At 47.5% G+C, this 7,837-nt stretch overlaps 1 long non-coding RNA gene across 1 annotated transcript; it reads left to right on the top strand.

The window, feature by feature from the left end:
• The first annotated feature begins 798 nt into the window (after positions 1-798).
• LOC135050708 (uncharacterized) lies at positions 799-2,125 on the top strand. The gene is made up of 3 exons (XR_010241754.1): positions 799-902; positions 978-1,190; positions 2,107-2,125. It is a non-coding gene; the product is annotated as an uncharacterized LOC135050708 (long non-coding RNA).
• Positions 2,126-7,837: the final 5,712 nt, after the last annotated feature.

The raw sequence follows: 7,837 nt of genomic DNA, 5'->3' as shown, positions 1-7,837 counted from the left end.
ATCTGATTGGTTGCTATGGGCAACATCCCATCTCAAATAGAACTCCCATCTTAGGGGGTCATTCCGAGTTGTTCGCTCGCAAGCTGCTTTTAGCAGCTTTGCACACGCTAAGCCGCCGCCTACTGGGAGTGAATCTTAGCTTATCAAAATTGCGAACGAAAGATTAGCAGAATTGCGAATAGACACTTCTTAGCAGTTTCTGAGTAGCTCCACACTTACTCGGCATCTGCAATCAGTTCAGTCAGTTTCGTTCCTGGTTTGACGTCACAAACACACCCAGCGTTCGCCCAGACACTCCTCCGTTTCTCCAGCCACTCCTGCGTTTTTCCCAGAAACTGTAGCGTTTTTTCGCACACACCCATAAAATGGCCAGTTTCCGCCCAGAAACACCCACTTCCTGTCAATCACATTACGATCACCAGAACGAAGAAAAAACCTCGTAATGCCGTGAGTAAAATACCAAACTTCTTAGCAAATTTACTTGGCGCAGTCGCACTGCGGACATTGCGCATGCGCATTAGCGACTAATCGCTCCGTTGCGAGAAAAAAATAACGAGCGAACAACTCGGAATGACCCCCTTAGTAAATTTACCCCCAAGTTTGTGTTTTAAGTAGTATAATATTGTGCATTATGCACCTTTGTGTATGGATTGGTTGGTGAAATTGTTCATTAATTCAACTATACACACCCAATGAAGTCAGGCAGAAAAGCATAAGAATAGTTTAGTTTACTTCTCATCAGGTTCCACATATGTTTACATCACAATAAGGAATTTGCATAAACATATAAACATAATAGTATGTTCATTAGTACATTCTTCATATTTTTACAGTACGAAAGAGAAGCAGCACAGCCAGGCCACATCCCACACTGCCAAGAGATGCAGATGCTGGCGATGCAGGTAAGAATTTAGTGTAAACACATATTCTGAAAACACAGAGAAAAGCAGAATGTTAATGTTTATCTTATCACATAGGTTCTTCTTCAGCAAACCCCCCTCCACTAAGGCGCCCATCACAGGGCTCGGATCCTCAACATAGGAGGCCAACCAAGAGACGCCGTCTTGAGGCTGAATCACCAGCAGCATCCTCACCACCCCAACGGCGCATCTCCATAGTGTCGGCCCTGCCACCACAAGCCATTTTGGCAAGCCCAGAAAGCGAGGATCCTCAATCCCCTCAGCTGTCTGGTGAGTAAACATAACAATTACTTGTAAAGAAGTTAAAAAACAGTGGGGTAGATGTACTAACCTGGAGAAGGCATAAGGAAGTGCTAAACCAGTGATATGTGCAAGGTGCCAAAGGCAGCAGCCAAACAAATCCTAACTGTTAATTTACATATTGGAGCTGTTTGGCTTGTGCCTTTATCACCTTGCACATATCACTGGTTTATCACTTCCTTATGTCTTCTCCAGGTTAATTCATCTGCCCCACTGTTTGCGCACAGAAACAAAAATGTGTCACAAATAAACATTCATCCTTGTAATAATCATCAACAGCAAGCACATGGGGGTTTATGGTTTTTTTGTGCATAATTTTCAGAGGTGATGTTGGGCATAGCAACAAATATTTTTTTTTTTTAAATGTTTGCTAGAAACAGCTACATAAATGTTAAGTTTCATCCAATTGTTTTGCATGCCCAACATCACCAGTTCGAAACATAGGACACCTTAAGACTTTTTCACCCATTGTTAATGTTTACATTTTTTTCCACTATATTTGTTTAAGTTTTGGCCAGACCACTGACTGCCTTGAACAATGTATGAGTGTATTGCTCAACACATTTATTGTATTGTGTGTGTTTTTCAAAAGGAAGCTTCATACACAATATGTAAATGTAGTAATTTGTATTTGTTAGAGTTCTTCGTGTTCGAACATTAATTATGGCTCAGAGTCCAACAATTCCCTTAAACATTTTTCAACTGAGTAGTGAACGTTAAAAGCAACATATTTATACAAAAAGGTGAACTAAATTGTGAAGTTTAGCCAACAATCTATTTATCAATACCAACATGAATATTAAGAAGTAATGCATGTTGACGTAAAGCTATAAATAGACCAATGCTAAATAATGACTAAATAGTGGCTGTCTTCAACCCCATACAGAACCACACATCATGGCCGAGGATGCCCAGCAGGAAAGTGACCAGCAGGATACTTACACACTACACCTGCAAGCCATAGATCCTACCCAGACAACCACGCCGCAGGACATACCCCAACCACCCCAAACATCCCACAGCCCCCAATTGAGCCCAACACAACCCCAGCAACAAATGGCCCCCGAGTTTTGGAGCAGTTGGGCCACACAACAGGCGCAACACTATGCGTGCCTGAACACCCACACCCAATACCTTGCCAGTCTGCCCCATCATCTGCCGCGACTCAGTCAGAACTCAGGCAGACTGATAGTTCAGGTTGGCAGAATTGCCAATTCAATGGAGCAGATGAGGGCAGACAACACTCAAATGCAAGCCAATCTGCAACGCATCATGGATGAACAACAGCGGCAGCAACAAGCCCTCATTCAACTGATTCAACACAACCAAATGATTAATGAAAACCTGTCCAGAATTATAGCAAACAACACTGCCGCTAATACCCAAATGACTGCAAGCCTAAATAACCTCAGCCAAAGCCTTAATGTGTTGGCATCACACCAAGTAAGCTCTAGCTCGGGAACAACTACACCAAGCCAGACCCCCCCAGTTAACTCCCCAGTTAGACGCTAAAGCCGAACCCGGCCCAACGTACCAGGGCAAGCCTCTGCACCCAGCACACACAAAAAAATAATGACGCCTGCAGAAAAATAAGAATTTACTCACCGGTAATTCTATTTCTCATAGTCCGTAGTGGATGCTGGGAACTCCGAAAGGACCATGGGGAATAGCGGGCTCCGAAGGAGGCTGGGCACTCTAGAAAGATTTAGGACTACCTGGTGTGCACTGGCTCCTCCCACTATGACCCTCCTCCAAGCCTCAGTTAGGACACTGTGCCCGGACGAGCGTACACAATAAGGAAGGATTTTGAATCCCGGGTAAGACTCATACCAGCCACACCAATCACACCGTACAACTCGTGATATGAATCCCAGTTAACAGTATGAAACAACTGAGCCTCTCAACAGATGGCTCAACAATAACCCGATTTAGTTAACAATAACTATGTACAAGTATTGCAGATAAACCGCACTTGGGATGGGCGCCCAGCATCCACTATGGACTACGAGAAATAGAATTACCGGTGAGTAAATTCTTATTTTCTCTAACGTCCTAGTGGATGCTGGGAACTCCGAAAGGACCATGGGGATTATACCAAAGCTCCCAAACGGGCGGGAGAGTGCGGATGACTCTGCAGCACCGAATGAGAGAACTCCAGGTCCTCCTCAGCCAGGGTATCAAATTTGTAGAATTTTGCAAACGTGTTTGCCCATGACCAAGTAGCTGCTCGGCAAAGTTGTAAAGCCGAGACCCCTCGGGCAGCTGCCCAAGATGAGCCCACCTTCCTAGTGGAATGGGCATTTACAGATTTTGGCTGTGGCAGGCCTGCCACAGAATGAGCAAGCTGAATTGTACTACAAATCCAGCGAGCAATAGTCTGCTTAGAAGCAGGAGCACCCAGCTTGTTGGGTGCATACAGGATAAACAGCGAGTCAGATTTTCTGACTCCAGCCGTCCTGGAAACATATATTTTCAGGGCCCTGACAACGTCTAGCAACTTGGAGTCCTCCAAGTCCCTAGTAGCCGCAGGCACCACAATAGGCTGGTTCAGGTGAAACGCTGACACCACCTTTGGGAGAAATTGGGGACGAGTCCTCAATTCTGCCCTATCCATATGGAAAATCAGATAAGGGCTTTTACATGATAAAGCCGCCAATTCTGACACACGCCTGGCTGAAGCCAAAGCCAATAACATGACCACTTTCCACGTGAGATATTTCAGATCCACGGTTTTTAGTGGCTCAAACCAATGTGATTTTAAGAAACTCAACATCACGTTGAGATCCCAAGGTGCCACAGGAGGCACAAATGGGGGCTGAATATGCAGCACTCCTTTCACAAATGTCTGAACTTCAGGTACTGAAGCTAGTTCTTTTTGAAAGAAAATCGACAGAGCCGAGATCTGTACTTTAATGGAGCCTAGTTTTAGGCCCATATTAACTCCTGCTTGCAGGAAATGCAGAAATCGACCTAGCTGAAATTCCTCTGTTGGGGCCTTTTCGGCCTCACACCATGCAACATACTTCCGCCATATGCGGTGATAATGATTTGCTGTAACCTCTTTTCTAGCTTTAATAAGCGTAGGAATGACTTCCTCCGGAATGCCCTTTTCCTTCAGGATCCGGTGTTCAACCGCCATGCCGTCAAACGCAGCCGCGGTAAGTCTTGGAACAGACAGGGCCCCCGCTGTAGCAGGTCTTGTCTGAGCGGCAGAGACCACGGGTCCTCTGAGGTCATCTCTTGAAGTTCCGGGTACCACGCTCTTCTTGGCCAATCCGGAACCACGAGAATTGTGTTTACACCTCGCTTTCATATTATTCTCAATACCTTTGGTATGAGAGGTAGAGGAGGGAACACATAAACTGACTGGTACACCCACGGTGTCACTAGAGCGTCCACAGCTATCGCCTGAGGGTCTCTTGACCTGGCGCAATACCTCTCTAGTTTTTTGTTTAGGCGGAACGCCATCATGTCCACCTGTGGACGACCCCACTGATTTACAATCATTTGGAAGACTTCTGGATGAAGTCCCCACTCTCCCGGGTGGAGGTCGTGCCTGCTGAGAAAGTCTGCTTCCCAGTTGTCCACTCCCGGGATGAACACTGCTGACAGTGCTAGTACATGCTTTTCCGCCCATCGGAGAATCCTTGTGGCTTCTGCCATTGCCATCCTGCTTCTTGTGCCGCCCTGTCGATTCACATGGGCGACTGCCGTGATGTTGTCTGACTGGATCAGCACCGGCTGGTGTAGGAGCAGGGATTTTGCTTGACTTAGGGCATTGTAAATGGCCCTTAGTTCCAGAATATTTATGTGAAGGGAAGTCTCCTGACTTAACCATAGTCCTTGGAAGTTTCTTCCCTTTGTGACTGCCCCCCAGCCTCGTAGGCTGGCATCCGTGGTCACCAGGACCCAGTCCTGTATGCCGAATCTGCGGCCCTCCAAAAGATGAGCACTCTGCAGCCACCACAGAAGAAACACCCTGGTTCTTGGGGACAGGGTTATCAAGCGATGCATCTGAAGATGCGATCCGGACCACTTGTCCAACAGGTCCCACTGAAAAATCCTGGCATGGAACCTGCCGAATGGAATTGCTTCGTAAGAAGCTACCATCTTTCCCAGGACCCGCGTGCAGTGATGCACCGATACCTGTTTTGGTTTTAGGAGGTCTCTGACTAGAGAAGACAACTCCCTGGCTTTCTCCTCCGGGAGAAACACTTTTTTCTGGACTGTGTCCAGAATCATTCCCAGGAACATTAGACGTGTCGTCGGGACCAGCTGTGACTTTGGGATATTCAGAATCCAGCCGTGCTGGCGCAGCACTTCCTGAGATAGTGCTACTCCCACTAACAACTGTTCCTTGGATCGTGCCTTTATTAGGAGATCGTCCAAGTATGGGATAATTAAAACTCCCTTTTTTCGAAGGAGTATCATCATTTCCGCCATAACCTTGGTAAATACCCTCGGTGCCGTGGAGAGTCCAAACGGCAGCGTCTGGAATTGGTAATGGCAATCCTGTACCACAAATCTGAGGTACTCCTGGTGAGGATGGTAAATGGGGACATGCAGGTAAGCATCCTTGATGTCCAGGGATACCATGTAATCCCCCTCCTCCAGGCTTGAAATAACCGCCCTGAGCGATTCCATCTTGAACTTGAATTTTTTTATGTATGTGTTCAAGGATTTCAAATTTAAAATGGGTCTCACCGAACCGTCCGGTTTCGGCACCACAAATAGTGTGGAATAGTAACCCCGGCCTTGTTGAAGTAGGGGTACCTTGATTATCACCTGCTGGGAATACAGCTTGTGAATCGCTGCTAGCACCGCCTCCCTGTCTGAGGGAGCAATCGGCAAGGCAGATTTTAGGAACCGGTGGGGTGGAGCCGCCTCGAATTCCAGCTTGTACCCCTGAGATACTATTTGAAGGATCCAGGGATCCACCTGTGAGCGAGCCCACTGATCGCTGAATTTTATGAGGCGGGCCCCCACCGTACCTGGCTCCCAGTCCACTGGCGAGTCCATAAGCATCTCCTAGCAGAGATGGACAATGCACTTATTTTAGATGCCAGCCGGCAGACTTCCCTCTGTGCATCTCTCATATATAAGACTGAGTCTTTGATATGGTCAATTGTTAGCAGAATCGTGTCTCTGTCTAGTGTGTCAATATTTTCTGACAGTTTATCCGACCACGCTGCGGCAGCACTGCACATCCATGCTGACGCTATAGCTGGTCTAAGTATAATGCCTGAGTGTGTATATACAGACTTCAGGATCGCCTCCTGCTTTCTATCAGCAGGTTCCTTAAGGGCGGCCGTATCCTGAGACGGTAGTGCCACCTTTTTAGACAAACGTGTGAGCGCTTTATCCACTCTAGGAGGTGTTTCCCAACGTAACCTATCCTCTGGCGGGAAAGGGAACGCCATTAGTACCTTCTTAGGAATTACCAATTTCTTATCAGGGGAAGCCCACGCTTCTTCACACACTTCATTTAATTCATCTGACGGGGGAAAAACTACAGGTAGTTTTTTCTCCCCAAACATAATACCCTTTTTTGTGGTACCTGGATGTAAATCAGAGATATTTAACACCTCTTTCATTGCCTCAATCATGCAGTGAATGGCCTTAATGGGCATTAAATTTGACTCCTCGTCGTCGACACTGGTGTCAGTATCCGTGTCGACATCTACTTGTGCCATCTGAGATAGCGGGCGTTTCAGAGCCCCTGATGACTTTTGAGACACCTGGACAGGCACGAGCTGAGAACTCGGCTGTCCCGCAGTCGGCATGTCGTCAAATTTCTTATGTAATGAGTCTATACGTGCACTCATTTCTTTCCATAAGCACATCCACTCAGGTGTCTGCCCCCCAGGGGGTGACATCCCTTCTAAAGGCATCTGCTCCGCCTCCACCTCATTATCCTCATCAAACATGTCGACACAGCCGTACCGACACACTCCACACACACAGGGAATCAATATAGAGGACAGGACCCACAAAAGCCCTTTGGGGGGACAGAGTGAGAGTATGCCAGCACACACCAGAGCGCTATATAAGGCAGGGACTAACTGAGTTATGTCCCTTATAGCTGCTTTTTAATATAAACTATATACTGCGCCAAATTAAATGCCCCCCCTCTCTCTTTTTTACCCTTTTCTGTAGAGTAGTCTGCAGGGGAGAGCCAGGGAGCTTCCTTCCAGCAGAACTGTGAGGGAAAAATGGCGCCCAGTGTGCTGAGGGAGATAGCTCCGCCCCTTTTCCGCGGCCTATTCTCCCGCTTTTTTCTGGATTCTGGCAGGGGTATTTACCTCATATATAGCCCCTGGGGCTATATATTGAGGTATTTTTGCCAGCCAAGGTGTTTTTATTGCTGCCTCAGGGCGCCCCCCCCCAGCGCCCTGCACCCTCAGTGACCGGAGTGTGAAGTGTGAGAGGAGCAATGGCGCACAGCTGCAGTGCTGTGCGCTACCTTGGTGAAGACTGATGTCTTCATGCCGCCGATTTTCCGGACCATCTTCTTGCTTCTGGCTCTGTAAGGGGGACGGCGGCGCGGCTCCGGGACCGAACATCAAGGCTGGGCCTGCGGTCGATCCCTCTGGAGCTAATGGTGTCCAGTAGCCTAA

This window comes from Pseudophryne corroboree, chromosome 2 (assembly GCF_028390025.1).
Source record: "Pseudophryne corroboree isolate aPseCor3 chromosome 2, aPseCor3.hap2, whole genome shotgun sequence".
Classification (NCBI taxonomy): Eukaryota; Metazoa; Chordata; class Amphibia; order Anura; family Myobatrachidae; genus Pseudophryne; species Pseudophryne corroboree.
Note: the sequence above shows the minus strand (reverse complement) of the source record. Positions and strands in the feature narration are given on the sequence as shown.